The sequence below is a fragment of the Lagopus leucura genome, unplaced genomic scaffold (assembly GCF_019238085.1).
Source record: "Lagopus leucura isolate 7727_CA_CO unplaced genomic scaffold, USGS_WTPT01 Super-Scaffold_100030, whole genome shotgun sequence".
Taxonomy (NCBI): domain Eukaryota; kingdom Metazoa; phylum Chordata; class Aves; order Galliformes; family Phasianidae; genus Lagopus; species Lagopus leucura.
This window is the reverse complement of record NW_024962281.1, coordinates 5555073-5575617: the sequence shown is the minus strand read 5'-3', so window position 1 is coordinate 5575617 and position 20545 is coordinate 5555073. Positions and strand designations below refer to the sequence as shown.

General features: G+C 41.9%; 1 long non-coding RNA gene across 3 annotated transcripts; it reads right to left on the bottom strand.

Moving 5' to 3' along the window:
* Positions 1 to 3187: 3187 nt before the first annotated feature.
* LOC122185690 lies at positions 3188 to 18237 on the bottom strand. 3 transcript variants are annotated; one of them, XR_006180948.1, is made up of 6 exons: positions 18214 to 18237; positions 10488 to 10697; positions 9473 to 9531; positions 7173 to 7252; positions 6188 to 6230; positions 3188 to 3616 (listed from the first exon to the last, which is right to left on the bottom strand). It is a non-coding gene; the product is annotated as an uncharacterized LOC122185690 (long non-coding RNA). The 3 variants fall into 3 exon arrangements; XR_006180947.1 differs by lacking the exon at positions 3188 to 3616 and adding an exon at positions 3730 to 4466; XR_006180949.1 differs by lacking the exon at positions 3188 to 3616 and adding an exon at positions 3730 to 4466 and having other exon boundaries at positions 10498 to 10697.
* Between the last annotated feature and the right edge of the window lie 2308 nt (positions 18238 to 20545).

The following is a 20545-nucleotide window of genomic DNA, read 5'->3' as shown; positions in this document are numbered from 1 at the left end:
AAATCACAGATTCCTTGTCACGACCTCCATGGAGGACAACTACGTGCTGACATCCTCTTGCAGAAGAAATACAATTCAATGTCACAGCACTTTCCTTAATACCTCAGTAATCCCCAGTGCTGCTTAAAGAAGTAAACTGCACCAGTAATGGGGGGGGACTGACTCTTTAGCAGAAACTTGGTTTCTAAACAGGATCATCGTGAAGGGGATTTGACTACAAATACCCATCAGCTACATCAGTTGAGATGAGCAAGCAAAGCTTTGCATGATAAAACCTTTCAGAGATGCCTTCACCAATTAGTGATTACCCAGACAGGTGGCTTGAAGGTATTTTTGTTTGCTGTTCATCCTCATGCTGCAGTTACCTTTGTAAATTGTGCTCATCCATCTTCCATGTGCCAAATTTCACCAAACAGCCTCTCCACCTCCCAACTCCTGTTTCAAGGGCATGCGTGCTGCTGAGAAGCTGGAGGGCAAATAAGTGTGGAACTGTCTTCTACTTCCTAATGTTTTCCATGGTTATAGCTAAGAAGGACTGGAGAACTGCTGAGTGAAGATAACAGAAAGCTTCATTTTTCTTTTTTTTTATTAATGCAACACTTATAGTAAGCTGTAGAAGAATGCTTTTGTGAATGAACTATATAGATACACATACAGCTTCTTGTAGATATGGATATGGCTACAAATAGGCAGACGATGGAGCTATACATCTTGCAAAATCACCACTGCCTTCAGCTCCCTCAGGAAAGATGCAGACCTAGGTAACATAAAACAGTTACTGGCAGGCTGAATGGTATCAGAGAATGCAGAGGGAATTAAAGAAATGGTGATGATTCCTCTGGGATCTACAAGAGCAACAAAGTAGATCAAAATGAAACCAAGCAAGTGACACAGATCTTCAGACCATTAGGTGCTAAGCAGCAGGACAAGGAAGTTCCATCTTGTCAACCAGTGTAAATGGTTCCTTTGAGGTACTGGGGTCTGAGGCCTGCCCCATTCCTTGTTTCAGCTCTGTGGAAACTTGCTGCTGCAGATGTCTCCCTTCAAGCATCTGAGGATGAAAGATTCTGAAAGATGTTCCCCTGAATTTCTAGTGTTGCACTCATATAACTTTTCTAGCTTTTAGCACTCCAAAAGGCAAATGTCAGCAGAGCATTTTATCCAACAGTCACTGCAGAAGACTGATCTGACATGCTTTTAAATGTGTCCAAAGACCACATACAAGAGAGGGTTCTGCCTTATGGCAGAGACACACCATTGCTGTGTGTTGCTGAGAGGCTTTGGTCAGGCTGCATGACAGGAAACCAAGTGGGAAAATATTGGCTCCAGTTTCACTTGAGCTTCCCACAGCATATGGGTTGAACATTTTAGTAAGTCTTCTGAGCAGATGAGCTAAATGTTTTAGACCACATAAGTGCTGATTAGAGAGGCCTTGTGTGTGTCCCCATGCTAACATGTCAACTCTGCCAAAGCAAGAAACACAAGGTTGCTGTAGTAACAGAATAAAAATGGCAAGAGAGAAATCAGTGAAGGCAAAAGAAAGCCTTTGAAAGAAGAAAACTCAAGTCCAGTTTTGGTTTCTAGTGTTCTGTGGAGATAGGGTGAAAAAGAATGGGAGCTCAGATGCAGGTCTTACAGGCTAAAATTGTTATAGGGCAAAAGATATGTTGCTAAGAAGCAATGACTGACAAAAGCAAGGAGGGAGCTTTACAAGAGAACTGGCTCCACACATTTGGGCAACTTATTTTCCTCAAAAATATATTATTGATTGGAAGTGTCATCATGGGATCCTCAGTGGAAGCCCAGAACACACTAGCCTTGGAAAACAGCTGCAACAAGGGAAGGAAGAAACCATCTGTGTGTTTACACACAGGGCAGCATCAGTCTGCAGTGTGTTTATTAGAAATGGAGGTAACATGTAAAATGAATATCAATTTATAAGATGAAAAGAAAATGATTTGCAAAAACATCGTGTGATATGGGTAACTGTAGCTGGTGCTCTGTGATTTAAGAGACCTTTTTTCACCCCTCTACATCATCTGCAGCGTGCTCTCCCCAAGCAGGGATTGACCCAGGCAAAACCACAGTTTGTTTTTTCCAATTATTGCTGATCTGTAGAAGCTCTAGCACACCCACCCATGGATGTGAGGATGGTATGGCACTGAGATGCAGGCAGGAGCAGTCGTGGGGGTGGATGATGAGAGGACAGAGAACAAGCTGTTACTCACTCACAAACCAGAGTCTTCATGGGGTTTGGTATGAGAAAATAAAATCCTTGAGGAAGTGAAGGAATATTGAAAACAAACACTTTTTTTCTTTGCCCTTATTTTTTACCCTCATAGGACATAAACAAATGAGGGACAAAAGCCCTCCCTGGAATATCAGCTAATGCCAGAAGAAACGCATCAGAAAAGAGTGAGACCTGATGGAACAAACTCAATATTCGATGGAAAATTGTAAATTAACAACGTTCACTCCTGGGATTGCTGTGCTCACTAAGGCAGGAAAATGAAGACAGATTTTCCAAGAGGTTGGGTCAGCACATCTATTGGCAAGCAGTAGGATTCCGAGGCCAAAATAAAGAGCATTTCTTTGGGTCACTGCACTCAGCTGGAGGGAGGCATCTTGTGTCTGCTCCCTTACAATCCACAACCTCATTCCCTGAGGTCTGGAAGATCGGTGTCCATTATCAGAAGGGGTGTTTTCTTTCCCAGTATTTCCTTCCTCTCTCAATTCATTTCTTGATGAGGAAAGTGGAAATTAGAGGACACATTCATCTCAGTGATGTGGAAGGTGCGGAAATGTTCTTAGGAGTAATGTATCACATGCGTTTGTTAGCCTTGCTCTCAACAGCTAAAGCAAAGAGGCTTCCATCACTTTTGCTATAGCAACCACTCCACGTACTTCAGTTAAACTTCATTTAACTTCTTTTTCTCTGATGATATTCAGCAGGATTTGCCCTTCCCATGGTCAAAAAACCTGCAGCAGCCACTCTGAATTCTGCCTGCATGAACAGAAATTGAAGGCTAAGCCAGCCAAGCCGCTTTGACAGTACAAACTGCCTAAATTAAAACATCTGCAATGTCTATACCTAGGCAAATAAATCCAAATTAATTCAATTCCTCTTACAGAGGAAGGTTTGTTTATTCATTACACAGAGCAAAACTGAGAGTCATTTTGTAAAGACCTGGGCTGATGTTGGCCTTCTGACACCGCAACGTGAAACTGACAGCCCATGTTCAGAGCAAGCTACGGAATCTCACTCTTCCATCTTCTGAACAAACAGAGGAGGAAAGAGGGATCAATTTTGAGCTGTGCCTTTCTTTTTGTTGGGAGAGAGATGAGTCACCAAGCAACCTTCCACAGAGTTCATCTTCACCCCTCTTTGGGAGGAGCCTCTCTACGTTTCTGAAGACAATAACTGCACTTGAAGCTTGGACACGTGTTAACTCCTCATTCCCTGCTTGGGTGAGCCCCATGGTCTATCTTCGTTGTCAGTCACTCACAATCAATGGGTGGTCAATGATATCAGCAGGACAGTATCCCCAGTTCTTGATGCCATTAAATTAGGTGCCTATCATCCATATTCTGACTTGATCCTTTGGAGCCATCTTATCTGGGAAAGAGTGTAAAATTTTACCCTGAAGCTGGTGAAACAGCTGCAGAAGAAAAGTTAGTCTTTAGGAAGACTTTAGTCTTTTCTTCTTTAAGAAGAAAAATTAGTCTTTATTTTCTTATAGTTACGAGCTTCTGAGTCTGCTGGCAACTTTCAAGGTACAGACTAAAAGTATTTCTGTTCATTCCCTTATAACCATCCGCATTTGTTTCCTGCTTTGTTGCTAATGAATCTGTTTGTACTATTCCTACATTTGAACTGTCACAAACTTCAAACTGATCCAAATTACTTCACAACAAATGGGGAGAACCCTGGGGAAACCAGGGTAGTTCAGATGCATATCTAACTCCCCAAATCTTTTTCCCCAGTGAAACCTCTCTCCCTTGGAGGGATACAGTGAGTGCATGCAGGCAGCTGGAAATCTAAGTATCGGGCTCTTTGCAGTGTCTAGATTCAGTCTGTTTTACTCTTTTACCTTGTCAGTGCTCCTGCACTGGATTTTACCCATTGGTAAACAGATTTGCCCAGGGCTGCAGATTGCCTTGAAGCCTTTGGCTTCATAATGTTTGTAAAGAGAGTCAGATAAACCAAGGTGGAACTGGGTATACATACACACACAAATCATTCCTACAACTTTGCTCACACCATGAGCATTTTACATGCACAACCCTAGCTGCTGCCGAGATATTGAGATTCAGTGGTCTAAGCAAGCCACTCCAAATGGTACAGAAATCACAGGAGACAGGAATAGTCTGTGCAGACGCTGGTGCAATTTTCTTCCACATGACTTTTCCAGTGCGGAAGGGCTTCTGGTACTCCAGCTCTGGATTCTGAGCAGACACAGTGTCATCTAGAGGAGAAAGTATGGCTGTGCACATTGAGATATAAAGGAAAACATTTTTATGGGAATAAATGTCATGAAAGAAACTGGCACTCCTGCTGATACAAACTGCAGTTTTCCCTCCCTCGTTATCTTTCTGGCTTGTGCTGTGTGTATGTGTTCACGGGGCATGACATGAAGGTCTCTTGAGAAACTCCTTTGTGATAAACCATAAAGAACATCTCACTGATCTGGGTCATTTCTGTCTTTCTATTATCTCCTCCTTATTTCACTTCTCTTGAGCATGACAGGCTAACAATAATTTTTGATACTTCAGTGCCCAGTTTGAAATACTGTAGAAATAGCTTGGATAGTGAATTATTTCTTTGTAATTGGAGACGAGAGCCAGCAGGAAACCTGAAGGAAGATGACTGGCTTGCATTCAGGTTCTCCTTCTAAAGGCCCTACTATTTCCTTGCTTCTACTGTACAGGAAGGAGGCAAGCTGTTATTTCTAGTTGTTAAGCACAATAGGATTTGAAAGAAATGAGTTGAGTTTATATTAATACTCCTGTACTGAAAATGTTGGCATAGTTAACTCAGTTCTACACCTTTTCAAGATGCAATAGATAAACGAAGCATTGATTAGTTCACCGCATGGAAGGTTTTTCAATACTGCTTTAGAATAAAAGAAGTTTGGCATGTCAAGTAGTGCAGAACACTGTGCTGGTGTTGGACAGAGTTTCCCCTCGTGTGTCCCTGCTGTGCAACCTCTTCTGCTGCTGGGGCGTTGATGCAATTTGTCTCCAGGGACAGAAATACTTACTGTATAAGGCACCTAGATAACACTCTGGCATCTATACTTCCTAACAAGACACACTAGGAGAGCATTAAGCATAGTGGTCCTGGGGTTGGCTGCTTGATTGCATGTTAGGATTTCATGCATGTAGGAGGGGGAAGTGAAGAGCAACAATAACACATCTTTACAATACGCACTTTAGTTAAAGGAATCTAAAAGCAGTTCCAGAAAGGCAGGCATGTGGGAGAAGCAGTTCCAAAAAGCCTTGCAGGAGAGTTGAACTGAGTTTGAAGTAAATTCTGCTCTGGTCTTGGAAGATAAGAATCCATGAGCAGGAATAATAACTTTGCATGAGTGACTTCTTCCAGAAGAAGTGCAGCTGTCAAATTCATTTTGAGAGCCTTTCCTCAGACACAGACAGCTGCCTCCAGGGTTTGGAAACAGCATGTTATTTTGTCAGCACTGGATGGGAAAAATAGTGGTTTTTAAAAGCCTCTGCTGAGAATTAGTTGTGTGAACCATGCCCAACGACCAGTGTTAAAGTCTTGGGACACAGTGGAATCACAAGAAACATACAAAGATCACAAGAATTTCACTTGGTTTAAGAACAGCAATGAAGAATGTGGTTCTACTGGTACAAACTAAACCAAAAATAATCTAGGATATCCTTAACACAAACAGCCAGCTTGGGTTACAGCTGCATGAACTCTGTTATGGTCTATGGAAGTTCTCAGAGCCTTCTGTATTCTGGTACATCCATTCATTTTTTTCAGTATCACCTAACTATATAGACACCTCTACCCTTAACATCCACTAATGACTTGAAAGAATAATCATATAATCTTAATTATGCAGGTGATAATTAATAGGCATGTGATAATTAATAACTGAACAATTCTGTGCAGTGGGCAACATACAGCAACTCCAGCAAGCATGGCTGACTTTTTGCTTACCAGCACATTCCTATGACATAGTAGTTCAGAGAAAAGGAGAGACCTGGAAGAGAGAGAGGCACATTTATTCAAATCCCAACCCTCAGAAACCTCTGACTGGGGCAGACATGAGGGCACTTTGGTTGTTATCATGAAGGAGGCAAAATACATATATTTTATAATCAAATATAATAGTGTTCTAGGGTTGGTTTGTTCCCTTGTAAGTATAGCAATTCCGAAATGACTTATTAACAGTAAGCTAATCAGTAGTAGCTTGGACATTATGCTTAGCATATGGGAAAATTCACATTTTGGGGAAGGGAGAAAAGTAGAGAGAAGTCCCATAAAGTCATGTCCTCCACTAACACCGGGCAGGCTGCACATCAAATTCTCTGCTTGTATGCTAATCACACCCATTTATTAAGCGGTAGGAGTTGATTAAACAAAAGTCACTCTGTCTGATGATGGAGGCTGTGCTAAGTTCCAAAGCAGATCAAATTAGATGCTGGATAAGCAGATGCACATATTAACATCAGCCTAACCCTTTCTTTTGTAAAGATCCAGGCAACATCTTTTTGGGTACAGCCCAATCAGCATTTTAATCATGCTCTCACATGAATAGTTCAGCCTTGTCTCTGATACTGCAGGTTTGTGTCTATAGAGCAATAGCTGACCATATAAAAATAAAAATATGAATAAACATATTGCAGGCAGGCACAAAGCTTGATAAGCAAGTTATCCCTTCCAAATCAAACTGGTTAGGACTACATTTTGTGTTGCTGCCTGACTTAGGAGAATTTGGGATCCAAATCTGCTGACCTGGAGATTAGATGTGTTCCACCTCCTGAGTCATCCAAAATCTATGCCTGAGTAAGGAATCAGTGTTGCTCTGCTTCAGAGCGCAATGTTATCAAACCCTGCAGTATCATTTCAGGCCTAAGGTTAAAAATCCTTTTTTGCTATTTCAGATGCTATTAGATAACCCATAAGCATAAGTCATATTTACCAGTGTTTTCTGTATTTTTTGTGACATGCTGAAAATCAGGGAGCCTACTGAAGCCTAAGGAGGCTGCATCTCTTCTGCACCTTTGAAAAGAAAAGGAAGTGTTTCTGGTGCTTTTTTCATAGATGGGCACATCAGTGTTTGGTCCTTGCTTAGCACAGTTTGGTGTGGACTTTCTGATGTGGATTCTCACAAAAAAAATGGATAAAAATCATAGAATCACCAAAGCTGGAAAAGACCTCCAAGATCATCCAGTCCAACCATCCACCTACCACCACCATTTCCCCACTGAAACATGTTCCTTAGTACAACACAATGGAAACACAAAGCAAGAATAGAAAGATATACTTTTGCTAAGACTGTTTGATTATTATTATTTCTGATATAAAAATACCTGTGTGAATTTGTGGTCACCCCCCATTTATGTCGAGTTAGCCAATCTCTAGTAACAGGGCAGTGTTGTGTAGCACTGAGCCCCCATGCAGAGAGAGAGTTTAAAAAAGCAACAAGAAAAAAAAACAAAAAAGAAAAGAAGTTATTGGCATGCCCAAGGAACAAAGAAGGGGGGAAAAAAAAAAAAAAAAAGAGAGCAATTATAAAGCTTTATCATTTCCTTCCTGCAGAAGAAATTCAAATGCACTCTGCCCTATCAGTCTTAGGCAGACAGATGCCTTCAGACTAGAAAGGCTCAATAATATGGCATTATTATTATTACTTCTTTAGAGAGGATAACATTTCAACTATTAAGATCACTTGCTTTGTCTTGGCTCATCGTTAACAACCTACTTTATCATCATCAGTAACCCAAGTAGAAAAGCTCTCACTGGATATAGTAATCAAGAAATGATTTACAGCCGGAGCTGAGCCTGGCTGCCATTATGGGAATCTCCATTGCCTGGTGATGAGAAGCAACTTCCAAGCTGTTCACTCTTTCTCCTTTAAAAGTTGGCTAGGCACAGACCAGCATCACTTCTCCTGTTCATATGCACCTGAATCTCTCATACTGCAAAACAAGCCTGTGTAATGCTTCTAACATGAAACTCTATGAAAATTCAGTCAATGAGTTTCTGTTGCCAGACTGCAAATAGCTGATGCAGTCAGTGATTCTCAACTGCTACCAAAAGCTGGAAAAACATCCTCTGGGAAGCAAAAAGAATGCATCACTGCCCCAGGTCTAAATACCACACAGATTGATCACCAGCCCCTCACACAGCTCAGGTCACTTGGCCATCATGTGCTCATTAAGCAGAGGATGGCAAACTGCTTCTGCTCGGTGAAGATACAGCCAAAGTTTGGAGCCCAACCTTTCATATGGTATTTGTGCACTCTCTGTTTCTATTAGAGCCATACTGGGAAAGTGGCCTTCAGGGGAAATAAAAAAGCTAGTGAAAGCATCCTTCCAAATGAGTGTTTTGTGGTCAAAAGATGTTTGGTCTCTCAAACACAGCATGTGTTTTATTAAGCTGTACCCAAACAAATGTGAACTGCTGTAGTGAATTAGACTGGACAGAAGGAATCAGGTTTTCATACACATTTGCAAGAGAATTCTGAAGACTTTGAATGAAAAGCATCTATGAGAGATAGTTCTACTTCCTGAATTTTGCCAGGCATAATATCTACATGTGTTAATCCTCCAGCAGAAACACTTCTCTGGACAGTAGGCATTAGCAGTATTAGGAAAGAGTAAATCCATCCACGTGGCTCTTGCCAACCACACCTCAACTACATCACAACCTTTGGCCAGCCCCAGAATGATGCCCTTCCCTTGGCAGAGAAAACCAACACGTGCCAAAATAACCTGAAGTTGGGTTTTTTGTTTTGTTTTGTTTTTTGGATTTCAACCTTGGTTTCTACTGCAACTGGAGCAGAATCTGAGACTGAGGTTCCTGATGCACCTTTCATTAGAACGTGAATTTGTCCACTTGTAGTCTGCATTCCTGAGCCAACACACCTTCTACATTCACACCCTCTGAACATTCAGTTCTGCTCTAGACACAGCCCTATAGATTTATGCTTACAAGGATCCCTCGAGATCCTCTAATCCCTTCGCCTGTCCTGGGATACTACTTACTTTCTATGCTTAGAGCAGAAGTCACACAGCTTTCTGGTGTGATGTTCCTGAACACCTTGAAGAGCCTGCTCTAAAAATGAGGAGAAATGGATGCTCTCCACAACATTTTAGTATGACTATCTGTGTTCTGAAATGAACAGAGAGTAGCATCAGCAGCTTCTTTATTTTTATAAAGGTCAGAGAGGGCGTGACAGTGATTTCTATGGAAAGAGAGTGAAAGAGTTTGGGTTACCTCTTGGCATTAGAAGATTATTTGAACCATAACATAATGCAGCTCAAATTCTCCCCATCCTGCAAATGAAGGAAAAATGTTGTTATCTAGTGGTGATTAATAGACCTCTGAAATGCTGTTCCATTAGTCATTGAAGCCAGGGCAGGGACAAGCCACAAAAAGCCCTTAGTGAAATGGCTACAAAATCATTCCCAGGGCTGTTAGAGGAGAGCTGTAGTATGAGCTACTCCATTTGTTCCTGCAAGCCTTTATTTCACACCATCACTAGACAGAAATTTTCTAAAACACTAAACAAAGTCATTGCTCATAATTGCTCATTAGGAGCTGTTACAGCTCTTTGAGTCCAGTCAGCATTTACGAGCCCATCTTTAAACCCTGGCATTAGTAGGTGTATTTATTACATATTAATTAGTGCATGTGCACACTTTTGAGTTTGCTGAGCATCTCTCGCTGAGAATATTTGACTTCTAGAAAAGCTGCTCATCTCAGGCACACAGACATCCCCCAGTAAGCAGATTCCCACCGGGCAAAGCTCATTAATTAATGAGAAAGTCTGAATTAGCGTTTTGAAGCTGGGCATGGAAGTGACCAGCTATGAGCAGATGAATGAAAATTAAACCAGACGGTCTCATAGCAGCAGGACACCACTGCTTGCTCTCCCTGCTGACTTCTTTATTCCCCTGTGAGGATATTCAGCTTCAGCAGAATCTGTCAGGTGTTTATTTATATTGCTCAAAAAACTTCTTGTATGAACAGTGGAGAGGAGAGGGGAATTTGCCAATTCAAGGAAATGACTGTGTCAGAGGTGGCTGGAAAACACTGTCAGCCTGAAGGCTGTTAATCTGGAGACCTCAAGAAGACAGTAAGCTCCTCAAAGGTGCAGTCTTAAAGAGGGTAATGTTATAGAAGTGCTCACAAGGAAGAAATCTTTCTGCTGCAAGGAACATGTGTAGTGTCAATTAAGCTTTTTTAAGGGATAAAAATGAAGGCAGAGTTGACAGCAAAATGGACCTACCACACAGCACCTGAAGCATGGCTTTAGAAAGACGAATGTCCCATGGCAATCAATGGAGAGAAGTTCTGAAGCTCCTCACAGCCACAACTGAGCCTCCTTGCAGTGAAGTTTGTACATATTTCTGAAGTTATGACATATTCTTATGGGTTGACCGCCTCCTCTAATGACTTTTCAGGAGAAGGCAGTGATCACCTTGTTCTTGATTGTAGTCTAGCTTTTATAAAAGGAAAATAAATCTCAGGGGCTTCTCAGGGACTCTTTTCACCTCTCCTCTTTGAATCACAACTTTCATCAACACAGCATTCCAGCCCCACATATCCCTTTGGGCCCATCAGCACACCCACGGCAGTGCAATGAGACTGTTTTGTTTGATTCAGGAAAAAAATAAATAAATCACTGCCATTGACTTAAGAGGTTTCCTCTGTATCAGACTCATTGCTTCTGTTGGGGCAGCACGTTGTACACACTGACAGCAGCATCATGGCTGTATTTTATCTAGGAAAATCTTGTCTCAGACATGAGGGTAATAGCTCAGCCTACAGTTAAGCCTCCCACCAGATTTAACCATTGCCTAATGAGTTTCCAGTTTAAGAAAACAAGACAAAGATATGAAAGAGAACTATATTCATTCTATCAGACAGAATGAGGAAAAAAAAACACACAGCTCACCTGAAAACAATCAGATCTAATATTGGATGGAGGGCAAGTAGTGTCAACTTAGTGTTGTAAATGGGCACTTGGAGAGGCCTGGGATGTCATCTAGTGGCCAGTTAGGTACACTGGGAGCCTGGGGGAGAGGAAGAAGCAGCTTTTCTGGAAAATAACAGCTTCCCTAAACATTGCTTTGGCATCCTACAGGCAGAAGTCTGGAGAGTTCTAGATATTTTTGTCTGTTGTTAAATTCAGCGTACAGATGCCATTAGAGGCTTCTCTCAGAGCCTGATCACTCGCAGCATGAATCCTTTATTGCAGTGCTGAATAAAGCAGAGCTCTTGCTATTCTTGCAGAAGAGAAATAACGTTCCTATTTTACAGTAGAGGCTATAAAGCAGATCTGAGAGTACTTTGGTGCCAAGCTTCACTGGGTGGTTTGGGCTTCTAGGTGCAGAGTACAGAACTCAGATTTCATATGAGCACTTTGCCAGTTTTGGGATCAGATTATTGAAGGAGGTAGGAATCAGGCCAGGCTTCTCTCCATACAAGGAGGACCTCAGAGACGCATGTGAAGTAGAAAGTTTGAGGGAAGCTGGTTGTGAAAGCTGGTCACAGGACTCTGCCAGTCAACCTGGTTGACTTGGGAGGACAGATTTAGCCTCCATTCATTTTTTAAAATGCTGCATAGGCAATTCAAGTTGCCAAGTGTTAAGAAACACTGTAATATTCAGCTGGTGGCTCTGTCTGAGAGGAAAGCGATGAACAACTCTAGTGTTATATTTTGTGAAAACAGAACAGACGCATTCTGAAGGAGCCAAGGCTTATTTTACACTCAAAGTGTTTAAAAATTAGTTCAACTTGAAGTAAATGTTCCAGTCAATTTGTTTTTCTGCTATCTGACCTGCTTTGTTGGTCAAGAGTAATAGAAAAAAAATATATTGACAAAGCTGTATCCACAGAATACAAAGGAAAGCCTGTGCATGGGAAGACTATTACTGATTGCTGCAAGAATGTTTCTCAGAATGGTTTATAAGGCATCAGCAAGTCTTTAATTTAACTGTATGCCATTATTACATGCTGAGTGTGGTTTATTATTATACTAATAAACCATAAAGATGACTCTAACTTCATTACCACAGTCAATTGACATGTACGGTGTTAATTTACCAACAGATCATTAATTACCAGCACTCACCGAAATGCAGACATAAAGCAGAACTATTGGGCAGAGTTTGCTTTCCAGATTCTGCACGGCTGGCAGCAAGCAGGCTGAGTGCACACAGAAATAAATGGGATTGCCAGCAACAAAGATTTTTCTCTCCACCAACGCAACCAGGAAAGAAGTCATAGACCCATCAGTCAACTCCACTGACCTCCTAGTAGTACAGTTAAGATAGTTTTCCAAAAATATCTAAACTTATCCTGACCTGAGCCCTTAAAAATATGGATTTTTCCCATTGCTCAGCAATTTCACAAGTGTAATTGTGCGGGGAACTGCTTTTCTTTTTCCCCCCCCATGGAAGAAAATGGAAAGTATATTCTGTGGCTGAAGTAGTCTGCCTCTGATAATCATAGAATCATTTGGGTTGGAAGGGAACTATAAAGGTTAACTGGTCCAGCTCCCCTGCAGTGAACCCACAACTCCATCAGGTTGCTATCCCTATCCCAGCATCTCAATCTCTTCAACAAAGTGATAAACTGCATTGTCCTGTGGGGGATGCATTTTGTGAAGTTTCCTCAGGGCCTTCTTTGGGCTCTGTAAGGGAGTGCACCGAGTGTAAATACAGATGTATATCATGAACTCCTCTGCCTCAGCAATGTGGTGCTTTGCTCATCAGCAGTAGGCAATTTTAAGTGCTCTAGGGAAGGTGCTGCAGTAGGAAAACACAGTTTAATGCAGAAATTAAAAGATATTTACATCAGCTCAATAAATTAAAATAAGGCATTTAATATGTGAAATGCTGAGAACACCAAAATAGCATAGAAATCACTGATCATGTGAAAGTAACAGGTTTTTTTTTTTTTTTGCCAGATTCACAATGAACCTAAACATTAGAATTTTCTCTAGAGATTAAATTCCAAATTGCTGCATGCTGAATCAGCAGATTTGTCTTAGTTTTGGAGTAAAATGTAATGGCCTTGAAGCTGCATGTAGTGTACAGCTCGCTCTTAACGATGCCATTACAACTGGGAACATTTCCGTGCTTAGAGTCCCTGGAGATACGTAACCCCACTCCTTTCAGATGGGATACACTAAACGTAACAGGAAAAGTTCTTTAAATGCTTATCTAAATTGCTGGCACATTAATTTCCTTTCGCAAAGCTTTTTTTTTGCTCTTTTCTACTCAATGCAGAATTCTGAAAGGTTTTAAAGCGATAAAAAGAATCTCTGCTGCTGTCAAAATGGGATATTCCTTTAGTTACGTGCCCCAGAGGATGAATATGGTGGGAGCTGATACCATAAGACAGACAGGTTAGCAGAACTCTTTGGCTCATACCATTCAGAGATGGCCTTGATTCTTGATCTGGTGAAAGAGCTGATGTCTAACAGGGAGTTTTTGTGGTTCTGATGACAAGGTGCTAATTTAACACCATGGTCAGCTGTACCCTGAAGCATATTTCTAATTAGTAGGAATAAGACAAGGGGAAAATACAAGCAAGGGAGCTCTCAAAAGTTTAAGGGCATTAATTGCCTCCCAGCTGTCAGGCTAGTAATTAAATTCAGCTTGTTGACTTCAGCTTTGTTGCGATTATGTGAAATTAATCTTCAAACACACTGAAAGCTTCCATTACCATTCACTTTGTGCTGAAAGCAGCAAATCCCAAACAATACGCAGAGAGGCATTGGCATGCAGCTGGCGGTCATCCAGCAAAACATGTCAGCTTGGAGAAACGGGATGAAACTTCATTCCCACTTTTGCTTTTGTGCAGTCTGTTCCCTATGCCTGTGTAACTGATGAGGCCACAGCTATGCCTGTCTTGCTGGGAGAGCAAAAACATGCCTGACAATCTTTTGAAGAGGTCACCAAAGTCCAGTTGAAATCCTCCTTCCCCTCCTTATCTCAAAGTGGATTAAGTACGAACGGTTACTCGGAAATCTCAGCTTTCAAAGAACAAATCCTTCCTGCTTGTTAACTTCCGATTAGCACTGTCAGGCTCTCTGTTCCATGCATCACAACCAATTAAAAGCACTTTCTGCCCCAGAAAGCTGGAGCTCAAACTCCCTGCTTGGTATGCAAATGCTCTACCTGACTTGTGCATGTGTGTCAAAAATATATACATCAGTGTAGTCAGGGGAAGCTTTGCTATTAACATCGAGTATGCTAAGCACTTTTTATGTAAGTGAAGCATGCATAAATACATAAATGCATTTTAGATCCTTGCTTTCAGAAAAAAAAGTGTCATTTTTTTCATGAAAATATAAATTGCTTTGAAAGTGCTCTTACTATATTAAGTGATGTTCACTCTTTGGAAGTGATGTGCTGAGGAATAATTGATTGGGTGGACTCCTACATTTAAGCATAATATTTACTCTGCTTGCTGCTTTCACTACTGGGTTTTGATTGGGTCCTTAGAATTACATCAAATTAGTGTGATTTAGGTTTTTCTGCTAAGTATGGATGCCATTTGTTCTTCGAGAAGCAGACAGTCTCAGTGATCAAAACTTGCACAAAGAGTCACCCACTCCCCTGGGTATGAAATGGTCACATAACTCATGGTGTGCAACACCTATGAAGAGAAAATGAACAATGCACTCTGTATGGAGTGGACGAGGAGGAGAAAAAGAGGAGAGAAAGAAAACAATGGTGACTTCTGCTTCTGAATAGAGATTCTCAGCTAACTCTGAACTGGCAACCATGAGCTAGTTACTACATGTGAACCGAATTCCATGGTCTCCTGGGTGCAGTGGCACCCTTAGTTTACCTCATGTAGTTCAGTAATTGAATTAGCCCCAACCTCTATGAATCAACTCCTGACATACTGAGCCCCAGCGTAGCTGCTACAGTGGCTGTTGGATCATTTTTTTTTTTTTGAACCAGACCCTTAGGCTTTATTCCAGAATATTTTTTGTATTTGGTCCTTGCTGTGGCTCAGCTATAACCAGTAGCTGTCAGCCTGCAGTTGTCTGAGGCGAAGAGTCAAATAGTTTAGTACTGAGCACCAGATCTGTTCCCAGTGGATTATCTTCCTCCAGTAGATCTGGCGATCAGTGATCCCTTGTACCTGATTTAATGAAGCTGAATTAAGGAGCAGTTCTGTGGAGGCCACCCTTCCTCATACCATTGGAGCAAGCAGCTAGCAGAAGAACTGGGATGAAGTATTTTGTGGTATTGATTTTCCTACAGCAATACTCAGTGGTGGTTGTGTGGCCACTGTCACATGGCAATGGATTGCATGGCAGTAGAGGAAGTTCAGTGGTCCACGAGGTGTTGTACCTCACAGAAGAGAGTGGGAAGTGGTGTGTTGTGAAAGAGCATCGGGGAGGACTCTGATCTACCTGGGTCTTCTCTTGTCTTACCAGAACTAATGCTAAGGCAAATAGCTCCATGGTCAGGCTAACACCACAGTGCCCTCCTGTCTCTTTGTAGCACCCGATTCTCTAACTAGCCAAAAAGAAGTAAAACTCAGTAATTCCCTCTTCACACTGCATACAAAGATTTGGTAGGTTTGTCAATAGATGTTTGACATCGTCCTGGAGAAGGGCAAGCCCTACTCACTGTGCTTTCTTACAAGAACTACCTTTAGACCTACTATTCTATGTCACACCATACAATCTTTTTTCTTTGCCTCTAACACAGGATACACAGTAAAAAAGATGTTGGTTGACAGAGGGCAGAGTTCAGTTTTCCCGAGCTTGTATTACAAGGAAAAAGTGCAACATGCAGCCATATACTGGACGCAAAGCCTGGCTGCTGAAGTGGCCAAGGGGCAGAACCCCTAAGTTGCTTTTTGAAGTTGTTTGCTTTCCTGGATCTTACCAGATATTGCCTTCTAATCTAAACTTGGAGAAGTCGCAGTACAAACTAAAAAGCACTGGGATATTTTTACCTTTCTGGCAATCCAAAATTCGTACAATCTGAAAATCAGCCACATTGAATTTCAGTGCCTTTGGCTGTATGTCTGGCAGGCATCCATGCAGCCTCAAACTACACGCTTGTGTTATAGCTGAAGGCAGCTCTTGGCCTTGCTGTTTGTCAGCTTCCCCCTCAAGGGAAGAATGACGAGGAATTACTGCCAACGTGTGTAGCATTGCACAACATGATTCTCCATCAGCAGAAAGATCTGGGATGAGCACCTCAGATAAATCTTTTGTGTTTTGTTGACTGCTTCATCCCAAAGCTTAGTTCAGATTTCAAAGGGAAGTGTATAACTTGCTCATATGTTTTTGAAGCAGATTTCTAGCTACCCCTATAGGATAGGGAAAATAATAAACCGCTGGAGCTCTGAGAAATTCAGTCAAAGACTCTGTGTTACAGAAGTTCAGGTGTGCTCATCTGAGTCATTCAGACCTGAATTGTTCAAAGTAAACTTTAGATGTGTGACAGGGTATCTGAACAGCCTCGCTACAGAGACAGAAAGAAAGCCCACATAAGCTACCCTATGAGGATAATTGCAATGAAGATTATGAGGCATTGAGGCGAAGACTGAGAATGCTAGGGGACAACAAGCCACTGTGAAGTTCATTACACTCTAAAGGAAATGCTGGAGTTCCTGGGGCTCATTGTTCCAAGCCCTGCTGAGACCCTGATTAGCAGAGCCTGCCACAGGCATCTGAGTGGTTTATGCTCAACTTCAGAGGTATTGAAGAAAAGACACTACAAACTCAGGGCAGGACCAAACCTTCTGTGGCCAACCCTAGTTTACCCTCAATTCTCATATAATTTGGCTCTGCTGGAAGCCCTCTGATTGATGTAGACGCCACAGAAGTTTCTTTGGGTTTCACATATAAAATCTCTTAACTACACCACAACAAACCCTTTTCATACATTCATCTCATCCAACAGTTGATCCAGCTCTGCTCTCTAACCCACATCCCTAAGTTCCACATCCACCTTTTTTCTTCAGAACTTCCAAGGATTCCTCCACTCAGATACCCTTGGAGATTTCCAGCCCAGCAGAGGAATGCAGCTTAGGGTTTGGGTTCTGAAGAAACCTGGGCTACCCCCACATGGTGGATACACACTTTAACAGAACCCCACTTAATGCACAGCACTTCTCTGCTGGAGCTGTGGGTGCTGCACTGCTGGTATATCCTAGGATCTTCTGGTTGCTGTGCTTGTTAAATACAGCTTTCCACCTGCAAGGCTTTTCCTGCCTTTCTCATTAGGAAGCAGGAGAATCGTTGACCCTAAATTTAACCCTAATCTTAACACTTTAACCCCAATTTCTTTCTCAACTGTTTACTTCAGACTTTTCTATTATTTTTTTGAGCAGCACTGACAGGCTATAGTTCTGGAATAGTGAAATGTCTTGCAACCATGGCAACACAATACACTCTTTGGAAAGTTTGCAGATGCTAAAAGAATCAGTTTACTACAGCCACATATACTAGAGGTTCTGGGAGATTCCTGGGCTCACCATGTTGTTTAAAACACAGAACTATTGACTGATTGGGTAACTTAGCAGAGAATCACTCTGACATGCCACATAGCAATTGCCCACAGAGCACATAGCAGGAACAAGCCCAAAGGAAACTGCTTTTGAAAACCATCGTGGTGAAAAAATTTGGATGCCAGTAAAGTTTATGTTCGCTCTATTCTGTTGTAGGATAGCCTTGCTTCAGATAGAAGCTTTAACTTTGTGGCAATCTCTTTTGATTGGTAAGGAGCAGAAGTCCTGCTGCCAACAACACTAAGCAATTCTTTCCACCACGCAACCTGTTTTCACAGTGTGACCAGATTTCTACTTACTTAAACCAGCAATACCTCTCCTATAAATATCACCCATATGTAAAGCTATAACATGATGGAAAGCACAGCAGTAATAGTTGGGGGACACAAACCAAGGCCACAACAAACAAAGATAAGCCCAAATACATCACCCACAGAAAGAAAGGAGAAGAAATCACTTACTTTTGGAATGCCTCAGAAGATAGGGATCTCCAACAAGATCCTCTCACCTCTACTGCTAACCCTTAAATGAGGTCATTTGGATGTATTGCAAACAGCTGAGCTCCCCTGGGCTGGCCCTGCCTTACCACCAGCTGCTCCATCACTGCTTAAGGCCAGGACTTACAGTTTCTACTAAGCCATAGTTTACCTCTCTTTATGTGATCACTGTCTCCTGAATTTATATCTAATCTTCCTCTTTTTCATCTGTACTATGGCAAATTAAAATTTCCTAAGTGCATGAAAAATGGTAACTGTAATGCATGAACGAAAATTAATAAAGCCAGGAGAGAACATGAAATCAATAATCTAGTCCTGACAGCTTGCTTTGTCTTCGTGGCCAGGCTCTAAGGATGTACCAGTGTTTCCTTCTGTTTAAAATTAATTGAACTATTTTATCATATCAGATAAGAGTGCACTCTTTGTGCTGTTGAAGTGATAATTATGACACGATAATTACAGTCTGTGGCCTGCATGATTCTGTGAATGAGTCAGCAAAGGCAATTAGTTTGCAACAGCAACTTTATGTGGATGTGTCCCTGTAGCAGGGAGCTCCAGGACGCAGCCTGGCTGATTGTTATCTCTGCTCCCCCACCTCCCTTACTCACAGGAGGACAGGGGTTTATTGTTGTCAATAAGGGGGATTTTTGTTGTCCTTCCCATTTTCTCTTTTCCAGTCTAGGAGATTTATTCACAATGCTTGCAGAAATCAGAGACAGAAAAAGACGGAAGCAGTTTCAGCCTGTAAGGCTGTGGATTTGGGGCTCTGCTGTGGAGCCCTTGGAGGAATTCTGCTTGATGCAGAACTGGTGTGGGCACTCCATCTCTGCTGCATTACACTGGGACTCCATTAGAGCTAGTCAGGCTCAGATTTCTCTACATCATCTGTCACTGTAACGTTCTGCTGACAACTCTGTGCTCCTCTAATCTTTATGGAAAGCCTTAAGAATGCCCTGGAAGGAGGGACACAAAATACACGTTAGCAGAGAGAACTATAAGCACCAGGATTGCTTGGTTTCAGCAAGCTGAAAGCAGAAAGATGCTTTATCTCAAGCCATTTACAGCCTCAGCAAGGAAACAAGGTATAGATAGTGATGTATGTACAGACAAAGAAATATTGGAATAATATCAGGAGACACGAGGGAGTGCAGTCTCATGGAACGGCACTTATGTTTGTAGGCAATTCACTTCTAGAGGGAAGATAGGGAAGAAGGGGAGGACTGCTTCATTTCCATGTGTCATTTCCCTCAGTGAGCCTAAATGAAAGAAGAATAATCCTCATCTCAGGAAAAAATCTGTATTGCATTGCAACAGGTAACACACAGGGCAGCATGTTGAAAAAACAGAGAGGAAGCAAAATCTGGAGCAGCTGCTTACTAAGTGAACACCATCCATCCTGTGAGCTGATGAGACAGTGGAAGAAACAGTGTGTGATCATGCAATTAAGGATGATACATAGCAGTATGATCCAAAAGGGCTCATTTAGGCCCACCTTTCCTGATGTTGTTACATTTAATTTTACAACCTTATTTTTCTTTAAATGTGTAATTCTATCTCAGATGCATTATTCTTTTACCTCAATGTTATTTGTAAGCTGGTTCCAAGTTAGGCATGCAAATACGAACGTCCTAAGGTCAGGTCAGATCCAAAGCTGATCCCCAATGGAGCAGATGTATTTTCATTCTTTGGATGCCGTGGGAAATTACTGTCTGTGACACTGCAGAAGAGGTCCATTCCCTCATCCTTGCTCCCTGTAGATGTGATGAGCTACAAGGGGACTGTCAGCAAGAAGGATCTGTATAGGACACGCTGCCTCCTGATAGAATGAACCAGCACACATCAACATGATGCGATTAGGTCTGGATTTGGAGTTCAAGAGATGCTCTGCTTATCTCAGCATAGCTCCTCTGAACTCTGTACAAACTGAGAATGTGATTCAGAGGTTGCCACAGTCCTGTCCCAGACATGGTGGAGACCTGGGAGCCAGAGCAGCATCCTGCAGCACACCAGGTGCAGTTTTATTTATCAGGCTAGTGATTAACCCTGTGCTACCTTTATGTCTGAAGGGTCAAAACCAAACAGTTTGTCAGGTGGCCCCTCTTTATGTGACACCTTACTGAGTCCTGGACGTGTTACCTCTGGTCTAATCCCCAGGCTCAGCCACATAAATAATTCAATGTCACTACTAATATCATTACTGTTTCTTTATTTTCTTCATGTGGATGCAGTACCATTACAGAACTCCTCTTCCCTCTTTTCCTCCCACCATCACATAGGAAAAATCATTGGACATAAC